Source organism: Pituophis catenifer, unplaced genomic scaffold (genome assembly GCF_029215685.1).
Source record: "Pituophis catenifer annectens isolate HBS135680 unplaced genomic scaffold, rPitCat1.0.hap2 SCAF_7, whole genome shotgun sequence".
In the NCBI taxonomy this organism is placed as follows: domain Eukaryota; kingdom Metazoa; phylum Chordata; class Lepidosauria; order Squamata; family Colubridae; genus Pituophis; species Pituophis catenifer.
In genome coordinates this window covers 8,359,593-8,381,465 of record NW_027256887.1, presented here as the reverse complement: position 1 = coordinate 8,381,465, position 21,873 = coordinate 8,359,593, and positions in this window count along the sequence as shown.

The following is a 21,873-nucleotide window of genomic DNA, read 5'->3' as shown; positions in this document are numbered from 1 at the left end:
TTTGACGTATATTTCTTTATCCAGCTCGGCGTGTAAGTACGCTGTTTGTACGTCGAACTGGAAGACCTCCAAGCCCAGGATGGTGGCCACCACCAGGGCGCTTTTGACGCTTTCCGCCCTGACGGTTGGCGAGTAGGTGTCTGTATAGTCTTCGGGGTATCTTTGGGCGAAACCCTGCGTGACTAGTCTTGCCTTGTATAGGACCTTGTTGTCCTCTAATGTCTTAACCCTGAACACCCATTTGGTTCCTATTGGTTTTCTGTCCTTTGGAACTTGGGCAGGTGAGTATACCTGGAGGTTCCTTAGGCTTTCCATCTCCTTCTCCATGGCAGACATCCATTTTTCTTTTTCTTCCTGGGGGAGCCCGAGGATGTCTTCGTATGAGCTGGGCGTGAAATGGGTGTCGTGGATGGTCATGACGTAGTCCTCTAACTTCTTTGGTAGCTTGTTTCTGGTTCCTCTGACTGGCCTGCTGGGGGTTGGCTCGGTTTCCTGCATGTTGTCTGCCTCATTGTCCGTCAGGTCATCTATCTTCAGTGAGGGGTGTCCTTCTTTCCAACCTTTGACGCTTGCCTTGCGATGGTTGGCTTTGTGCCCTGTGACCTCTCTGACCTCCCTTTCCCCTTGGTCATGCTCGAACGTGACCCTATTGGTTGGGATGTCATTGGAGTGTACCCTCGACCAGTTTGCGTTTTCGTGGAAACTGGCTGATCTGGAAACCACAAAACGGTTATTGTTGTCGACAAATCTGTAGCCCTTTGTGCCCGGTTCGTAACCCACGAACCTTAACCTTTTTGATAATTTCTCCCCCTTTCTTCTTAGCTGCCTGGGAATGTGGACATCAGCTGGGGCGCCAAATATGTGTAAGTGAGCAATGTTGGGCTTTCTGTTGTATAGCATCTCGTATGGCGTCTTATTGATAGAGCTTGACCACAGTCTATTCAGGGTGTAATTGGCGTAGTGTAATGCCTCTGACCAGAAATGCTGCCCCATCCCAGCATCCTCCAGGGCGCACCTCATCATGGTTTGCAACAGCCCGTTTTTTCTCTCTGAGACTCCATTTTGGAATGGGGAGAAAGGTGAAGAGGTGTAATGCGCTATGCCCTGCTCCCTCAGCCACCTTGTGAATTCTTTGGCCATGAACTCTGAGCCCCTATCAGTCATTATCTGCCTTATTCTCATGTTGTGTTGCATATCTACTCTCCTGTGGAATTCTTTGAACCTTTGGAACACTTCATTTTTGTGTCTGAGGGAGTAGACGTACCCGTATCTGGTGTAGTCATCTACAATCGTGAGGAAGAATCGCTTCCTATGTCCTACAGAGGGTTTCATTGGCCCTACCAAGTCCATGTGCACCAATTGGAAGGGGTATTCCGTGGTTCGTTTGGATCCCCTGGGGATGGCCTTAACCTTGATCTTAGAACGCTTACAAACTGAACACTCCAAGTAGTTTTCGCAGTTCTTTACTTTGAGACCCTCGGTACATTCCGTCATTTTCTTTACAATGGGGAAGCTTATGTGTCCCAGTCTCCTGTGGAGGAGGTGGGCGCAGTTATCATGTAATGGCTTGCCGATAGATACAGACTTGTTTGTCTTCTCATGGCTACATCCTGCCTCCTGCTGCACCCCCTCTGTTTCTGGATACTTATCTACCCTGTGGTTTGTGCTGGTATCAATGCCTTCTTCCTCCCTTGCGTTGGGTGTGAAGTAGGGAAGTCCCTCGTGTATGGTTACCTTTCCTATCTCTTTCCCTTGCTTGATCAAGTGTGCCTTTCCATCTTTAAATTTTATTTCTATATTTGTGTCTCGTGTTAGCCTTGTGATGGCAAGCACATTGTGGGGAATCTCTGGTATGTACAGTACTTCTTTTAAGTCCCCTACCTGTGTGATGTGTACGTTTCCTTTCCCCACTACTCTGACCTTGCTTTGGTTTGCCACCTTTATTTCTGAGTCTATTTCTGTGAGTGAGTCTAGCAGCTCTGGGTTACAGGTAGTGTGACTTGTGGCCCCTGAATCTAGAAGCCATGAGTTTCTCTCTATCTTATGTTTGTCATTTGGGTCATCGTGCCTGATCCCGTACATGGAGCCAGAGCTACTCTCCCTGGAGTGGTCTCTGCGCTCGTGGTGTTTCCTGGGGTTGGGTGACCACCCTCGCCCCCTTTCCTTTGGGTACCTGCGTTCAGGTGACCTTCCCCCTCTACTGTCGTGCTGTCCCCTATCCCTATGGTTCCTGGGGCAATCCTTCTTTAAGTGGTTCCTCGATCCACAAGAATAACATTCTGAGGTATCCCTGGCCCTATCCTGGAAATCCACCCTCTTTGTGGGTCTAGGGTCCCCTTTGGCTAGTTGGCGTTCCCTCCTCAGAGTGTCCTCTGCAACGAGCTGACTGGTTAGTGAGCCTAGTGTGAGGTATTGCAAGTTGAGGCTATTTAGTTGGGTCATAAAGATGTCCCAGCTGCTATCAAGAGAGTTTATGATTATGCTTATCATGCTCTCTTCAGTGATGATTTCCCCCCTCTGCATGAGCTCTGTCCTTGCAGCATTCATCTTTAAGATGTGCTCACTCATGGGGACCCCTGCCTTATGCTTGGTGGAGTGGAACTCCCTAGATAGTCTAGTGGTGGTGGCTCTGCTTTGGCTATAAAACAGGTTACATAGTTTTTGCATAATATCATAAACAGTTAGATTGTCCTCAATAGATGGGTACATAGCAGATGGAATGGAGGTTAACATGATGCAAAATGCCCTGTGATGAATGCAGTCAATTTCCAGTGACCAGGGCTTTTGGGGAGGTTTGTTAGCTAGGAACAGTGCATTCTCTCTCATGAGAGCAACCCTTAATTGTTGGCTCCATTCTATAATATTACCCCCATCTAACTGCAGTTTTGGCAAATTGGCATAATTTGCCCCAGAAATGTTAGTAAGGTTACTTACTGGGGGGAGCTGTCCATGGTCCAAGTTGTGATTAAACTCACAATAAGGCTTTGGGATGTCTGTGGCCATTCTGTACTTGCTTGGATCTATGTAACTTGCTTCTCTTATTACAGGCAGGTACTGGGCATGCGCGAAGCTCATTCCGCGCTGGAGTCCATCGGGTGAGGTTCCTGTTGCTGGAGCTCCCAGGCCTAGGCCTAGGCCTGTCGGTGGGAGGCTGGACCCGCCCCCGGTGGGTCCGAAGATTCCTCCTGAAGGTGGACACCACTGCTGGATGGCCGGATCCCCGGCGAAGAAGGGCAGAAGGTGAGGGGGCGACGCGGTCGCAAGTCGAGGACTTTCACGGGTCGGCGGCGCGGCAGCAGCGGAGGTCGTAGGTTGAGGATTCCCTGCACCCAGCGGCTCGGCGGTAATGGCGGCGGCGGCGGCTGATCCTCCCTCGTGGTCGCTGGTCCCTGGTCGCGTGGACTGGCCCGATGGGTGTCGTGGCGTTGGTGAGTAGCCGGTTCTTCTCTTCTGCCTCGGGCCTCGCGTTGCCGGTGTAGCGGGTGGTGAGTTCGAGTTCTGCGGTTGATTTTTCCTGCAGGTGGGCGGTCTTTTGTGCCGGTTGTTGTCGCGCGCGGTGTTTTTTGTAGGCTGTGACTCGGTTGCCTGGTCTCTGTTGGTTGTCCTGGCCTTCTTGTGCCCTCCAGGATTTTTCTTTGGTTTATTGAGTGCCGCAGGAGGCTCGAAAGCGGAGCCTAGGGCAGCGGTGATGGTCTCGATTGCCTTTTGCAATTCGAGATCGGTAGGCGTTTTTCTTTTTGTTATTGCGATCTCTTCGTGGTCGCTTTCAGAGCTGGGCTCTTCGTAGTCACTTTCTGAGCCCCCCTCGTCTGTTTCGGGGTTCGGGCATTTTCGCGCCAAGGGATTCAAATCCTGGCTTCCCATTGGCTGGTGCTCGTCCCAAGATGGCCGCCGGGAAGGGGGCGCGGAAATGGATTCTGCCGGCTCAGGATCATCGGGTTGGGGTGGCTTACCCTTTTTTGCTGGCTTTTCTTTCTCGGTGGTCTTTGGGGCCTCAATCGCTGCTTCTTGTTGTTCGAAGAGGCTTTGAAGGTCCGCGATGAGGTTTTCTTTGTCGCTGTTTCCCTCCATCAGTTTCAGGATGGAGAGTTTGAATTTTTTCATTTTCTGTGCTGTTTCTTCTTCTGGGGCGGTGATTTCCTTGGATGGCCCCTCTTCATCTGATTGTGAGTCCAGGCTGGAGTCCTGTTCGCTTCCAGCTTCTGTCTCCTCCATGGCTGTGGCTTTGGTTGCAAGCTTCTCAGCCATCTTCTTGGTAAGAGCTCTGGTCTGTGCTCTGTTTGCTTCTTCAGGGTAGGTGTTGGGTTCAGTCATTGTCTGGAGTTATGGGCAACCGACCTCTGCTACCATTTTGTTAGAAACTGGATCTAGCCCAATAACTCAAAGACAGACTCCAATTCTTTTCTGTAGTTTTATTGTTGATCTCTTGGTACTGGAGGTCACTGACCTTGTACCTTTCTCTTTCAGGTATACATCTGGAATCAACTGTGGAACATGTGGTTGGACCTTTTGTACCCAGGAGGAGGGGCTAAGAGGTAAGGAGTGGTTACAGGGATTATGGGATATGTGGTTAGTTAACCCTTGAAGGTCCGGGTGGTCAGGGAGATGTAGTAGTTAGGCATTTATTATGACATTTAGTTCATCGACTGATGTTCTGTCATCTCTCTTAGTTAGCTGACAGAGTTAATGACGGTTTTCTTTTATTTAGAGAAGATCAGGGAGTTCACCGTGGGTGGTTTTTCAAGCTTTCCAGTGTCTGACAATTAATTCTGCTGCATCAGGAACAAAAAAAAAAAAAAAAAGAAGAAGAAGGAAATTTTATGCCTTATATCTCCTTTCTTTGCATAAAATGGTTTTGAACTGCCTGCCTGAAACTGGCCTTGGAAGCTTCTCGTGACAGGTTCCTTCTTCCTGCAAATTTCACTCCTTTGTTTTGTTTTGCTTTTTTTAAAAAAAAGCGAGGCGAGGGAGAACAAAGATTACTGACATTTTTAAACATAATAATCGAAATAAACATAACTTGAAGAATCAGGGCTGGTACCCACAATGTTCAAAGAGCTTAGAATCTTCCCATAAATGTCTCATTCTTATCTGGGAATAACTTGAATTCACCAGTCTTTCTGTCATCTTGGACACTCTTCTGAGGGCCCAGATCTTAGTTCCTCCCCGTTTTCCGTGTCACGTGGCAATTGCCACCCTCCTAGGCCACTTGAGTCCCCTTTATTCCCAGTGGAACTAGGAGAATTATGCCTGCATTAAATAGATAAGATGCTGCCCTGTGTCTTCAACCGGGACATTTGGTCATGATCAGTGGTGGGATTCAAATTTTTTTTACTACCGGTTCTGTGGGTGTGGCTTGGTGGGCGTGGCATGGCTTGGTGGGTGTGGCATGGCTTGGTAGGCGTCGCTTGGTGGGCTTGGTGTGGCTTGGTGGGCGTGGCTTGGTGGGTGTGGTGTGGCTTGGTGGGCGTGGCAGGGGAAGGATACAGTAAAATCTCCATTCCCTCCCCACTCCAGCGGAAGGTTACTGCAAAATCCCCGTTTCCTCCCGATCAGCTGGGACTCAGGAGGCAGAGAATAGATGGGGGCGGGGCCAGTCAGAGGTGGTATTTACCGGTTCTCCAAACTTCACTTTGTAAGAGACACCCATGAATGTTCCTGGCTGGGGCAGGAGATCAAGCCGAAATTAAACCATGGCAAAACAGGCTGTTACATACTAGAAAGCTATTCCTCTTTACTATTAATCTGACCCATGGAACCAAACAATCCATTTTTGAATGCTGTTCTTCCAGATTGAGGTGAGAATGAGATTGTCTGGAAGTTGATCATCGATGCTATTGCATACAAGAATGTTGTGGCCCGTACGCGGCCTGCGCGGCCTGTGCAGCTAGTAGTTGATTCCGACAGCGAGGAGGCTGGTGTGGTGCTGCGCCAGCAGCCTGTGCAGCTGGCACTTGAGTCAGACAATGAGGAGGCTGGAGACGATGTGGTGCCAGAGGCAGGGATTCAACCAGGGCCTTCAGAACCTCCAGAAGCTCCCTTAAGTGAAGAGGACGAAGAGGAGGAGCCTCTTCTCGATGCATGGGCACACAGAGCTGCCAAAAGGCAGGAGTGGCTCCTCAGGAGGAGGTCTCCTCGAGAGTAAGGCTTGGGGCTAATTGGCTACTCCCTTAGCCTATTTAAGGAGGAACGCCAACAAGCAATTTGCAGGGAACAACTTCGCTCACATACCTTCGTGTCTTGCCTTGCTTATCTTATCAGCTTCCTGCAAATTGCTTCTGGGCATTCTGCCAACCACAGTAAGCTTTCAGTATTATTCTTTGAATTCTTGGTGGCTGTTAATGCAGTTAATTAACAGCCATTGTTGTAAAAAAACTGGTTTATTTAGTAAACTAAGGTTTGAACAGACTTTGTGTGTGCTGCGTTCTTTGGGGTCCGTAGCTGGGGCAGGACAAAGAAAGCTATTCCTCTTTACTATTATCCCGATCCATGAAACCCCCCAAAATCCATTTTTTTGACAGCTATTCTTCCAGACTGAGGTGAGAATGAAAGTTATTGTCTGGAAGTTGATAATCGGCTCTTGGCTAATGATCCAATATTTCCGCCTTTTAAACCTTGTATTGGCAGAAAATGTAGTCCAACTGGAAGGAAGCCATGAAGTCCAAGCCAGCCTCTTACGGAGTCTCAGCCAGCTTCCTCCTTATCTTGGGTCATGAAAAGGCCAGACACTACCTTTTGGAAGATAAATTATATGGAATACCAACAGGAGGTCAATTGGATGCCACATAAGAGCAGAAACTGGTGCTAGGCAAATATTTACCGTCTCCATGTTCCTTCCTTGCCTTCCAGTAAGGTAAAGGTAAAGGTTCGCCTTGCACATATGTGCTAATCGTTCCAGACTCTAAGGCAGTGATGGCTAACCTTTTTGCCATATTGTGCCAAAAGCGGGGGGAGTGCGGGGGGAGGTCGTGCATGTGCATGCCCACACCCATAATTCTATGTGCCCTGCCCCCATGCATGTACGCACGACCCCCCGTGCTCCCCCGCCTTTAGCACGATGGGCCCGGTAGGCCTGTTTTTCACTCTCCCCAGGCTCCAGAGCCTTTCTAGGAGCCTGGAGGGGGCAAAAATGGCTTTCCTCACACCCTGGAGGCCCTCTGGGGGCCGGAAACAGCCCGTTTGCTGACTTCCGGTGGTCCCAGAAGGCCCGAAAATCAGCTGGCGGAGCTGAGCTTACGTGCCCACCGATATGGCTCTGTGAGCCACCTGTGGCACGCGTGCCATAGGTTCGCCATCGCGGCTTTAGGGGGTGGTACGCAACTCTGTTTCAAAGCCGAAGAGCCAGCACCACAAGACGTCTCCGTGGTCATGTGGCCAGCATGACTAAACGCCAAAGACGCACGGAACGCTGTTCCCTTCCCACCAAAGGTGGTCCCTATTTTTCTATTTGCATTTTTTACGTGCTTTCGAACGGCTCGGTTGGCAGAAGCTGGGACAAGTAACGGGAGCTCACCCTGTTACGCGGCACTAGGGATTCGAACCGCTGAACTGCCGACCTTTCGATCGACAAGCTCAGGGTCCTAGCTACTGAGCCACCACGTCCCTTTTGGAAGGGACCTTGGAGGTCTTCAGGTACAACCCCCCTCAAAGGAGGGACAAAGTTTTGACCCGCCAGGTGGGTGTCTTTCCAGAAAAACCAGAGAATGAGGAAGAACTTTCATCCTGAATTTCTTCTTTGAAAAATGGGTCTCAAAGTGGATTTTAATAGGTGCCACTTGGCAGGAACAACCGCACGTAATAGTAAAGAAAGATACTACTCCTTATTCTGTTTTGCCTGAAGGCAAGCTTAGCCAGTTACTGACGGAATAAATGAGTTGTGACATCTGACAGGCTCTTGAGGAATTGAAGTTTTTCACCTTGGACTAGCTCGGTATAATCAGGAAGTTGACAGGTAGATTTACAAAAGACTTCCCAGAAGATTGTCTAACTTTTTATTCGCTGTTACAACACCGGTTGAGTCACATCTATGCCTTTCTGTTTGCATCATTTTCCGTTTCAAAGGAAAATGATGCCATTCGGAACAGTACCTATTTTTCATGAGATTACAAGGAATCCATTGTTGTTGTTGTTTTTATCGCTGCAAAATTAAGATTGAGAAGCAAGAATATTTAGATTATCTGCCCCCAAATTCTCTATTCCGTACAAACCGCATACATAATAGTCCTTGACTTACGACCACAATTGAGCCCCAAGTTTCTGTCGTTAAATGAGACATTGGTTAGGTGCCCCATTTTACGACCTTTCCTGCTATAGGTGTTAAGCGGTCGTTAAGCGAATCTGGCTTCCCCATTGACTTTTGCTTGGCAAAAGGTGGCAAAAGGGGAATCCCGTGAGCCCAGGACATGCGACCGTCATAAATAGGAGCCAGTTGGCCAAGCGGGTGAATTTTTTTTTTTTTATTGAAAAAGTTTTACAAATACAAATTTTTTCCCCCTTTCCCTCCACCTTTCCCTCCCTAACCCTCCCTTACCCTCCCCTCCCTCCATGGCTTCCCCAGAATGAAATCCAATTATACATTTCTTCCTGACATTCTAGTATACTATTCCCTGTAAAGTATACATTTCTAGACAACATTCATCTAAAAATTATCTAATACCTCTTAGTTTAGTATTTATTCTATACATAATATCCCTATCCTCCACTCCCTTACATAAATCTCTTGTGTCCGGTCTTTTATATATATTAATAACTTCACCATTTCTACGAGACTGGCCAGCTTCAGAGTCCATTCTTCAATAAATCTCTTTTCCAGTATAACCTAATCTATCACCATATACCCTATCAGTTTTGTTTCACCCACTTTCCCGCAGGTCCACCATATATAATCATTTATAAAATCTAAACAATCACATCAGATCCTTCTTCCAACAAAGTATTTAGTGTCTTTAGTTGCCATCTGCCCACATCATTAAAAAAATACTTTTATGTATAAACCCCCGCCCCCCGAGTGACTTTATATTTATATTCCATATAATATCTTCGCAGTCTTCCATCTAGATTATTAATTCCATCAGTCGTGTTAGGGTAACAACCAGATCAACTGCAAATGCCCTTGTTCCGTAGTCCTCTTGCCTCATAATTATTCCCTTCAACGTATACATAATCCATCTTTCTTAAGATCTATGATAGAAAGTTCCAATTCACTCAATTATAGGCCTTCTCCACATGCTTAAACACCAGCACTGCAGGGATCTGTTTATTCTTCTCAAGATAGTCCAATAAGCCTATAATTTGCCTCATATTATCTTTCATATATCTGCCTTCTATAAGTCCTACATAAATATAAATCAGGTGAATTTTGATCACGTGACCATGGGGATGCTGCAATGGTCATAAGTGTGGAAAATGGCCATAAGTCACTTTTCTCAGTGCTGTTGTTACTTTGAATGGTCACTAACTGAACTGTGGTAAGTTGAGGACTACCTGTGATTTCTTGGGAATGTTGAACTCTCAACACTTATACGGTCCCATCTTTTGAATATGACTTATTGTTATTCAATCGCTAAGTTGTGTCTGATTTTTCATGACCCATGGACACACCACACACCCCTGTCCTCCACTGTCTCCCAAAGTTTGCCCAAATTCATGTTCATTGCATCAGTGATTCTATCTGACCATCTCATCCTCTGACGTCCCCTTCTCCGTAAAGTGTTAATATCACCTTATAATGCCTTGGTAAGGCCACACTTGGAATACGGCATCCAATTTTGGTCACCACGATGTAAAAAAAGATGTTGAGACTCTAGAAAGAGTGCAGGGAAGAGCAACAAAGGTGATTAGAGGAGGATTGGAGGCTAAAACGTATGAAGAACGGTTGCAGGAACTGGGCATGTCTAGTTTAATGAAAAGAAGGACTAGGGGAGACATGATAGCAGTGTTCCAATATCTCAGGGGCTGCCCCAAAGAAGAGGCAGTCAAGCTATGCTCCAAAGCCCCTGAGGGCAGGATAAGAAGCAATGGATGGAAACTAATCCAGGAGAGAAGCAACCTAGAATTAAGAAGAAATTTCCTGACAGTGAGAACAATTAATCAGTGGAACAACTTGCCTCCAGAAGTTGTGAATGCTCCAACACTGGAAGTTTTTAAGAAGAGATTGAATAACCATTTGTCTGAAGTGGTGTAGGGTTTTCTGCCTAAGCAGGGGGTTGGACTAGAAGACCTCCAAGGTCCCTTCCAACTCCGTTATTCTGTATTCTGTATTCCTTTTGCCTTCCATCTTTCCCCAAATCAGGATCTTCTCCAATGAGTCTTCTCATTAGATGGCCAAAGTATTTAAGCTTCAGCTTCAGGATTTGTCCTTCCAGAGAACAATCAGAGTTGATTTCCTTTAGGATTGACTGTTTGGATCTCCTGTCAGTCCAAGGTCTTCTCCAACACACAATTTGAAAGCTATCAACTCTTCGGCACTCAGCCTTCCTTATGGTCCAACTCTCACTACTAGGAAACCAGAGCTTTGACTATACGGATCTTTGTCAACAAGGTTTTGGACCGTGCTGGAATTCAAATTTTTTTTACTACCAGTTCTGTGGGCGTATCTTGTTGGGCATGGTGTAGCTTGTTTGGTGTGGCTTGTTGGGCATGGCAGGGGAAGGATACTGCAAAATCTTCATTCCCTCCCCACTCTGGGGCCAGCCAGAGGTGGTATTTGCCGGTTCTCCGAACTACTCAAAATTTCCGCTACTGGTTTTCCAGAACCTATCAGAACCTGCTGGATTTCACCCCTGGTTTTGGATATGATACTGTTTCCCTCAAATTCAAGGGGTTTGAGGAATTAGGTGCCATTCAGTGAGATCCCCATTATTCATGGCTGCCTAGACAAATGATCATCCGCATGACCTGCCTCTAATACAGGTAGTCCTTGGCCTTACAACAGTTTGTTTAGTGATTATCCAAAGTTACAACTGCATTGAAAAAGGTGAGTAAGGACCTTTTTCAGTTATGACCTTTGCAGAATCCCCATGGATACGTGATCAAAATTCAGATGTTTGGCAACTGGTTCCTATTTATGACCGTTGCTGTGTCCCGAAAGTCACGTGATCCCCTTTTGCAACCCTCTGACAAAAGCCAAGTCAACGGGGAAGCCAGATCTGCCTCAAAACTGTGTTACTAACTTCACAACTGCAGTGATTCACTTAACAACTGAGACAAGAAAGGTCGTACATGGGGCAAAACTCACTTGTCTCCCTTAACAACAGAAATGTTGGGCTCAATTGTGGTCGTAAATTGAGGATTATCTGTAATCAGGGGTGGGCTTCCAAAATTTTTAGCAAGGGGTTCTCTGCCTGGTTGCTGGGTGGGCGTGGCCATGGTGGATGTGGCCTAGTCGGCCTCCTGCACCACTGTGTGGGGAGGGTGTTTTTTGCCCTCCCTGGGCTCTGGAGGCTTTCCTCCAGCCTCTGGGAGGGCGAAAATGGCCTCCCCAGGCTCCAGAGGCCCTCTGGAGGCCAGAAACGGCCCCGTTTCCGGCCTTCCCAAAATTCCGGTAGGCCTGTTTTTCACCCTCCCCAAGCCTCTGAGCATGCCCTGAAGTTACCTGCAACCTCAAGAGCCTTGATAGTACAGGGGTTTAGTGCACCCTGTTATTAACACAGCTGCCTGCAATTTCTGCTGGTTCGAATGTCTCCAAGGCTCAAGGTTGACTCAGCCTTCCATCCTTTCTAAGGTAGGTGAAATGAGGACCCAGTTTGTGGGGGCAATAAGCTGACTTTGTATAAAATATACAAAAGAATGAAGGCTATTGCTTAACGCATTGTAAGCCGCCCTGAGTCTCCGGAGAAGGGTGGCATATAAATCAAATTAAAAAAAAAAAAAAAAACCAAAAGGGGCCCTGTGGGGACTCCTGGGAGGGGTGGGGCAAGGTAGGTGGGGCCAGCCAGGAGTGAAATTTGGGGGTTCTCTGAACTGCACAGAATCTCAGCTCGAGGTTCTCCCGAACCCCTGCGGAACCCCAGCAGCCCACCCGTGTCCGTAATAACATCTGGCTCTTCCAAGGACGTTCTAGCAATCTCCTCAATCTTGTCTATCCACCTGTTTTCTCAACCTTGCCAGACACGGTCATACATTTTTCTTTTCTTATCCATCATCTACATACATCGCAACAGCATTTCAGTTCCTGCTTGCTCATCATTAACTCGTGGAAGCTGCCAATCTTTACTTCCTTTCAGGACTGATTGATGGGCTATTCTTGCAGACTGCAGTGCTTTTATTAACGGACTTCCAATCCATAACTTAAAGGCAACGAGCTTCTTTCTCTGCACTCTTTCTCAGTGTCCAGCTTTCATAGTCACTGTTGGACAAACTATGGCTTTCGCTGGCCTATTCTTTGTTACCGCAAAGGTATCTTGAGTCTTCATGATTTTGTCTTGGTCGGACACTGCCTTCTGTCATAGGGTTAATTTCCTTTTTCTTCTATCCGTTTTTATCTGCCCTTAAATTAAAAAAAAAAAAGCAAAATTGCTGCCTCCATTTCTTTGCCGTCAAATTGTACGTTCATTAAGCATGTTGATTGACATTACATTTGCCTTTGCAATATTTAAGATTAACTGAGATTTCCCCTTTTCCTGTTGGGTTCTTCCAAAGATGATATAATATCTCCTATGCTTATTAACAACATAATCTAATAATTTTAGCTAAGCCAATGTCATAGGGTTGCCAGGTGTCCACTATTTGAGCGGACAGTCCACTTTTTTCACATTATGTTCACTATTTTTTTTCACAAAATAGTGGACATTTTTTTTCAATTCAAAAGCAGTTTTTTGGAATGAAAGTTTTATTTGCCTTACGTAAAAAACATTTGCCTGAGAATGCCGTGTAAAAGTTCAAGAAAGAAGCCATCAACGTGTATCAAAGAGCCATTGCGTACCTAGAAAAGTGGTATAATTTCACCGATTCAGTATATGAGACGCTAAGTTGTTTCAATCTAATTGATCACAATAATCCTCCAACTTTAGAAGAAATGACGAACATCTGGTTATTATCACCATGGCGAGAAGAACTTCCACCCAACACTCTCTTCGATGAAATTTCTGCCTTAGAAGAAGTTTATGTTCATCTGCAGGGCGATTCATCCCTTGATAAGTGGACGTACTTTTTCAAGAAAGAGCCAGCTCCGAGTTTACTGAAACTGTTCCAGTATTGTGCATCAATTCCGGTATCAAATGCAAACGTTGAACGAATTTTCAGCGTCATGGGAAATTTGTGGACTGACGAACGTAACCGACTGCTTGTACCATCAGTTCGAAGTGAACTTTGTATATTTTTTAATATTTCTCAACGTTGTACTGAAATTAAAGAATTATTCCTTAAACACAAAGAATTGATCAAAGCTGCGCAGTCAAATAAAAAATACACACGACAGCAAAGTAAAATGTAATTTAATATTTTACATATTATAATATATTTGATGTTTTGAATTTTAAGTAAAGTTTTGAAGTGATTATTTTAATACGTGTTAAAATGTTTGTAAGAAAATATATAATTTAATTGTAAAAAATTTTTAATTTTTTTTACTACTTAACCCCCTCCCCCCTCCCCCCCCCACTTGTCCGCTATTTTTTGGAAGGAGACCTGGCAACCCTAGCCAATGATGTAGCTGGCTTGTCTCAAACATTTCAGGCAGGGGTGGGGCTGCTGGGGGTTCGCAGGGGTTCGGGAGAACCTCTAGCTAAGATTCTGTGCAGTTCGGACAACCCCCAAATCCCACTCCTGGCTGGCTCCACCCACTCACCCCGCCCCTCCCAGGAGTCCCCACACGGCCTGTTTTGGATGCATGTAAGTGCAGGGTGCATGCGGAGGCTCATGGAGGGCAAAAAATGGGCCTACCGGAGGTTTGGGAAGGCCGGAAACAGGCCCGTTTACGGCCTCCAGAGGGCCTCCAGAGCCTGGGGAGGCCATTTTTGCCCTCCTGGAGGCTCGAGGAAAGCCTCCAGAGCTCGGGGAGGGCAAAAATACGCCCTGCTATGGTGCAGGAGGCTGACTAGGCCACGCCCACCATGGCCACGCCCACCCAGCAATCGGGCAGAGAACCCCTTGCTAAAATTTTTGAAGCCCACCCCTGGTTTCAGGGTTTCATTTCCAGTTTTAATCCCAGCTATCATTTTTTTCCCCCCGATTCTGCTACTCTTATTTTGTTGTAAAAATCAGATAATAGGTTCTCTGGCACTTCCTTCGTTACTCTGAATTATTCTATTTTTTTTTTTTCCAAAGAAGTGTTTACTTGTACATTGGAAACATTTCTCAAGGGAATAAACAAGTGTTTTGAAAAACCCATTAGTCTTAATATGCTCTGTGTTCTGGCACGAAAGACCTTGCTCTCATCAATAAAGCAAAAATATGCCTCCTTCCTTACATTATCTTGGTCTCTTTATTACCGACCTTACGTTAACGACCTGATCTCTTTTTAAGACCTTCCTGCTCATAATGCCACTTCCACCTCTTATGTATGTCTCTATTCTTCTCAGGGTAATGTGTTAAATAAAACTTTGCTTGCAGGAGGAATTAATCCAATATTCCAGTAATTTGCAGTTCATCACATCTTCATCGGTATATCTCTAAGCTCCCTTTTCCAATCCCTAGGGTAAACAGTCCTTTTCATATTTGATGACTTAGAGCTGTTAGCATTTTAAATACCTCTTCTCCTGCAGCTTTAAATAGATTAGTCGGTTGCATTCATTCCAATTTGCAACATAAAATACCATATAAGAACGAGATCAGGGCTGCTGGGAGTTCGCAGGGGTTCGGGAGAACCTCTAGCTAAGATTCTCTGCAGTTCGGAGAACCCCCAAGTCAGCCCCGCCCACCCCGCCCTGCCCCTACATCGGATACTATGAAGCTCCCTCCCAGAAGGTAGCAAGGAAAACAGGTCATGAAGAGGACGTGTAGTATCCCAAATCATACTTTGATCATACTTTGAACCAGTGGTGAAATGTACCGGTTCTGTGGGCGTGGCTTGGTGGTGTGGTAATATGACTGAGTGGGCGTGGCCAACTTTTTTTTTTTTTTACTTTTAAAACCATTTTTTCTACAATCTCTTCGTCTGAAGAGGTTGAAAAAAAATGCTTTTAAAGCCTCTGACGATCCCAGCTGACTTGCCTGATCGGCAGAAGCTTTTTGTTTTTTTAAAGCCTCTGATGATCCCAGCTGAGCTGCGTGATCATCAGAGGCTTTTTTTTTTTACTTTTAAAAGCATTTTTTCAGCCAAAGAGGTTGTAGAAAAAATGCTTTTAAAAATAATAATAAAAAAAAGCCTCTGATGATTGTGCGGCTCAGCTGGGCAATGGGGGGGGGGCGGGCAGGGATTTTTGCTACTGGTTCTCTGAACCACCCGCCTCCATTGCTACCGGATCAGGCAATCCGGTCCAAACTGGGAGCATTTCACCCCTGTTCAAGCAAATGCTTATATGTCCTGGATAGATGGGATTGAACTGCCAATAATCTTTTCTGCCATCGTCATCATGGGAGAAATAAGCTAGAATGATGCTTCCGCTTCTACTTACCTTGTCTACTCGTTCAGAAGTGTGTGTGCCATGCGCGCGCTGTGCGTGCACGCTTGCTCCACTTGCACTTGTACACGCACCATCTTCACGTGCTATTTTAGGCCCTCTGCGCATGCGCAAAGCCTTCTGCACATGCGCAGAGGGTCAAAAACAGGTTACTTCCTGATTAAAACTAGGAAGTAACGACATCTCGGTGGGTGGGCGGAGCCTCATACTGCCGCCGCTACCAGTTCACCGAACCATGCACTGCCGCTGCTACCAGTTCACCTGAACTGGAGCGAACCCGTAGCATTTCACCGCTGCTTCCGCTACAACGGAGACCTGTGAGGGTTGTGCAAGAGGGAAGTGTCAGCTCTACTTGTGATGGAAAGCAGCATTGCAACAGGCACCGTTGCTTACTCACCGGTGGGCAGAGTAGCTGTGAGGCATGGTTTCTGTCCAAAGAGGTAACAAGAAAAAGGTGGGTTTTTTTTAAAGTGACGCCAAGGCTACAACATGCATGAATGAATCAACAGTGGAGTTGCTCAAAGGATTCCTGTGAGTAATCTGGAGTCTTTTGAGGAAGTCTTTTGAGGAAGAGCCTGGTGGCGTGGCAGACTAAAGCACTGTTATTAACAGTTATTAACATTAGCTGCCTGCAATTACTGCAAGTTCAAATCTCACCAGGCTCAAGGTTGACTCAGCCTTCCATCCTTTCTAAGGTAGGTAAAATGAGGACCCGGTTTGTGGGGGCAATAAGCTGACTTTGTATAAAATATACAAAAGTATGAAGGCTATTGCTTAACGCATTGTAAGCCGCCCTGAGTCTCCAGAGAAGGGAGGCATATAAATCAAATTAAAAAAAAAAAAGTGGGAAACTCACTGCAACAATAGGACAAAGGGAATCTCTTTAGAAGATAGGCTCAAGATCCAGAACGATCTCGTCAGATCTGAGCATAGGTGCCTATCCAACCAAATGAAATCCAATAGTGAGGTCTTACACTTAGCCAAGAAAAACCATCTGCATTACTGGAGGTTTTCAAGAAGAGACTGGACAGCCATTTGTCCAAAATGGTATAGGACCGTAATGGCAAACCTATGGCACATGTGCCACAGGTGGCATGTGAAGCTATATCTGTAGACACGTGAGTGTACCAGCGCATCTGTGCTCCAGCCAGCTGATTTTTGGGCCTTCTGGGCTCACTGGAAGTCAGGAAATGAGCTGTTTCCAGCCTCCGGAGGGCCACAGGGGGTGGGGGAGGCCGTTTTTGCCCTCCCCAGGCTCCAAGAAAGCCTCTGGAGCCTGGGGAGGGAGATAAACAGGCCTTCCGGACCCACCTTTTTGCCATCACGTGCCAAAAGCGGGGGGACCACGAGAGGGGAAGTCACATGTGCAGGGTGCAGGGTGTGGGGGGGCATTGAATTATGGATGTGGGCATGCATGCACATGACCCCCCCTGAGCTCCCCCCGCTTTTGGCAAAAAGATTAGCCATCACTGGTATAGGATCTCTTGCTTGAGCAGGGGGTTAAATTAGAAGACCTCCACGGTCCCTCCCATTGTTCTGTAATTCTTGAATCAGCGCATTGTTCCATCACACAAACTGACTGGCAGATTTGGGAATGATACGCATAATCAGCCTGCAAATTGCAAAAGGCTTTCTCTTATCGTATTGATCTATCTTCCTTACATCTCTTAGAGTTGCAAGGCATCAGGGAAGAGATACATCTTTTAGCGTTAGAAAGGTGTTGTGGTCCGCCAGCAGCCTGTGGAGCTGGCAGTGGAGTCGGACAGTGAGGAGGCTGAGGAAGAACATGGGCCTGTCCTGGAGGCTGGGGAAGGGCCGGATGAGGGATCTGCGTCGAAGGCAGATATGGGGCCAGAGCCATCTGGGAGTGATGTGCAGACTCTGGAGCCTCCAGAGGCTGACAGCAGAGAGGGAGAGGAACAGGAGGAGCCTGTTCCTAATGCACGCATGAGAAGAGCTGCCAGAAGGCAAGAGCAGCTAAAGCAAAAAGGACAACTCGGGAGTAGGGCCAAGAGATGATTGGCCCCTCCCATAAGGCTTAAAAGACCATCAATGGCTCTTGGACTTTTTGTCGGAAAACAGCGTTGATAGATTTGTTTCTTGTCTTGCTGCATTTATTTCTTGTCGGCGTCTTCTGCTTCTGAACTTTTGCCAAGAAAAGTCTTTGGCAGGTTGCCTAATTAGACCAAGTTGGTAATAAGGCTGAAGAATTTGTGTTATGAAGAATTTGTTTTGAATTAGTTTGGACTATACTGAGAATGAGTTAACAAACAGACTTTATTAGAACAGCTGGGAACTCCCCAGGCTCCGGAGGCCCTCTGGAGGCCAGAAATGGGCCCATTTCTGGCCTTCCTGAACTTCTGGTAGGCCTGTTTTTCGCCATCCCTGAGTCTCCGTGCACACCTTGCACTTATCTGCATCTAAAATGGGCCACGCGGGGACTCCAGGAAGGGGAGGGGAGGGGAGGGGTGGGTGGGGCCAGCCAGGAGTGGGATTTGGGGGTTCTCCGAACTGCACAGAATCTTAGCTAGAGGTTCTCCCAAACCCCTGCAAACCCCCAGCAGCGGAACTCTGTGTGTGTGTGTATTATATTGCTCTTTCTTTCTATAAACAATAAACTACATAGTTTTTTCATTGTTGTAAGTAGCAAAAATCATGAATTGGAGATGGGCAGTCATATCAATTGAGATAATAAAAATAAAGAACAGACATGCTCAGATTGTTAGCATTAAATACCTTAAATATAGGAAGAGTCTGACCCAACTTCCATTTCCGAGAGTGCAAAGCATTCTGGGGAAAAGTCCCATTAAGATCCGTGGTGGGACTGACTTCTCGATAGAACAAACCAGTGTAGGATTGTGCTGCCAAGTTACCTAACTAGAATCCGTTTCGGAATCAGGAGAGTAGACACCGGGACAAGGGAATTGGTGCCTCCTGCTGTCAAGATTGAAGATACTGTATTTACTGGAAAGGGCTTACCAATGTGTCGGAGAGGCTCATATTCACCAAGAGGCTCACATTCAGCAATAGACAAAAATCTTGGTCATCATGATATAAAAAAGATTTGGAGACCCTAGAAAGAATGCAGAGAAGAGCAACAAAGATGATGAGGGGTCTGGAGGCTAAAACATATGAAGAATGGTTGCAGGAACTGGGCATGTCTAGTCTAATGAAAAGAAGGACCAGGAGTGACGTGATAGCAGTCTTCCAATATTTGAGGGGCTGCCACAAAGAAGAGGGGGCCAACATCAGGGGTGAAATGCTACCGGTTCAGACCAGTTCGGGAAAACCGGTAGTAAAAAATGCTACCGGTTCGGGCGAACCAGTATTTTTGACAATCAGCTGGGCGACGATCAGCTGTGATGCGCAATTTAGATTAGCTAGAATCGTTGGATTTACTGCTTTCTAGCTGATCTAAATCGCGTGGCACAGCGGTTTCCACCCCCCTCGCTGTTCTACTTACCTTTGCAGACTCAGAAGGTTTGAAAATGTTCCTTTCTTAGCACTGCACGGGCAAAGTGCGCGCTTGGTAGCAGACTCACAATTCCGGTAGCAGACTTCAGAGGATTTCAACACTGGTCAATGTATTTTCCAAAGCACCTGAGGGCAGGACAAGAAATAATGGATGGAAACTAATCAAGGAGAGAAGCAACCTAGAAATAAGGAGAAATTTCCTGACAGTGAAAACAATCAGTGGAACAACTTGCCTCTAGAAGTTGTGGGTGCTCCAACACTGGAGATTTCTAAGAAGAGATTGGACAACCATTTGTCTGAAATGGTATAGGGGTTATGAGCAAAGGGTTGAATTAGAAGACCTCTAAGGTCCGTTCCAACTCTGTTGTTAATAACAGTAAAGATACTGTTGAAAAGTGAATGGTGTCACGTTTCGAGGTCATCTCAAATAAATTGCATTTCAAACAAAGTCTTTGATGAAAAACTCCCATTTATTAAGCACGACATTCTAACTCTGACTCCATCGCAGCCAACACTGACTTCCAGACCCAAAACCCTCCCTTTCCGTTCCCCACTCGTCTGCATTCATTGGCCATCTTCCAAGTCATTCTACCCCTAATCTACTGCTCCAGCTCAAAGGAATTTCCCCCCTCCCATCCCATCTCCTAGGGGATATTATCTCCAGGGAAAATAAGTAGGTGAAAAGTCAAATGTCCCTTTCCAGATGCCTCCGCTTCTCCTTCTTATGTCGACACTAGAGTAAATTCAGCTTGAAGTGCTGACAAATGGGTGACAAGTGGCTAGAATGGAGGGAGGCGAAGATGAGCATCTTGAAGAACTGGTGAAGTTCTTAGATGGCACCTTCAGAAAGAGGATTCAGTGAACAACAAATTCTCATTGCAGTGGAAACCTGGAGAAGATTCTAGAACGAAACCTAAGGGATCAAGGGATTGGTTGGGCACAGAAGTTAAAATTTCCTCCCCGAGATTAAGAATGCTGTAGATCAAATACATCTTATTTTCAGGAAAGACTTTGATGCATTACCCAATGATGGGTCTAGGATAATACATCATGGCCAACTTGCCACGACCAACTCAGTGTGGGACAACTGGCCACAGCCAACTGGCCACAGGACAACTCTCTGCAGGACAAGAGTTACACTGACATCAAAGAAATAGTGGAATACAACCATTAAAGAAAGGATGCATAAAGGAGGGACAGAATGAAATGTGAATGGCAAAAATTAAAGTATTTTTTAAATTTATTTTAAATAATTAAATAGAATTGTTAAATTGTCTCACAGCAAGTTGACCATGATGAGTTGACCATGGCAAGTTGGCCGAGGTGAGTTGGCTGAGGTGAGTTGACCAAGGTGAGTTGACCATGGCGAGTTGGCCAAGGTGAGTTGACCATGGCAAGTTGGTCATGGCAAGTTGGCTGAGGCAAGTTGACCATGGTGAGTTGACCATGGCGAGTTGGCCATGATGAGTTGACCATTGTGAGTTGGCTGAGGTGAATTGACCATGGTGAGTTGGCCAAGGCGAGTTGACCATGGTGAGTTGACCATGGCAAGTTGGCCGAGGCGAGTTGACCATGGTGAGTTGACCATGGTGAGTTGGCCATGAGGAGTTGACCATTGTGAGTTGGCCATGGCAAGTTGGTCATGATGAGTTGACCATTGTGAGTTGGCTGAGGTGAATTGACCATGGTGGGTTGGCCAAGGCGAGTTGACCATGGTGAGTTGACCATGGCAAGTTGGCCAAGGCGAGATGACCATGGTGAGTTGACCATTGTGAGTTGGCTGAGATGAATTGACCATGGTGAGTTGGCCATGGCAAGTTGACCATGGTGAGTTGGTCGAGGCGAGTTAACCATGGTGAGTTGGCCATGGCGAGTTGACCATGGCAAGTTGGCTGTGGCGAGTTGGCTGTGGCAAATTGTCCCATTCTGCCCATTGACAAGCTGATTAGCGGGAGAATGAAGAGGATCTGTGATTGATTTGAGATGAGTTTCTTGATGAAAACAAACCTAAAGGAAACATCCAGTGCTCAGTCTCAGTCCTGTCAACTCCTTAATATTCTTATTCATGAGTTGGATGAGGAGATGGAAGGAAGGCCGTTCCCATTTGCTGAAGACACAAAATTTCCAAGTGAACCTGAGCATGGAATGAAGGCAAAAAGAATGAAATTGACCAAAATAAATGTGAATCTAACTCACTTGGAAACAAATCAAATGCTCAGAAGCAAAGAGCTGGTTCTATGACAGGAGATGAAGGAACTGGGACTGTATAGCTTTGAGAAGCAAAGGACTTTAGAGGACCTTGAGGAAATGTTCACACACAATACCAAGACAGTAGACACAGTTCTCTAGACAAGCATGGCTTCCACTTCCCAATGTCATTCAAAGCTAGACATCCATCTATCTGGGATGTTTTAGTTTGGATTCCTGCTCAGAATGGGATGGACTTCAGGGTCCAAGAATACTTCTCTCTCAAGTATTACTTTTTGAGCTAAGGTAGAACTCAAGAAGTTATGTTTTCATGAGTGGTCCTTGGTGCTCTCTGAGCTTGGTTGTTTTGGTTGCAGATGTTTCATTGCTCAAATTAGGTATCATCATCATTGGTAGTTATGTTCTCAATCCATGCCCAATGATTTTTTTTTAATGATATTGCTGTGGGAAAAATAGTCATATAACATTGAAAGCTTCCTTTCAGGGAATATGTCAGGAATGACAGAATAATAGAGTTGGAAAGGAGCTTGGAGGTCTTCTAGACAAACTCCCTGCTCAAGGATGAGCCCCTATACCCGTGATGGCGAACCTATGGCACGCGTGCCACAGGTGGCACACGGAGCCATATCTG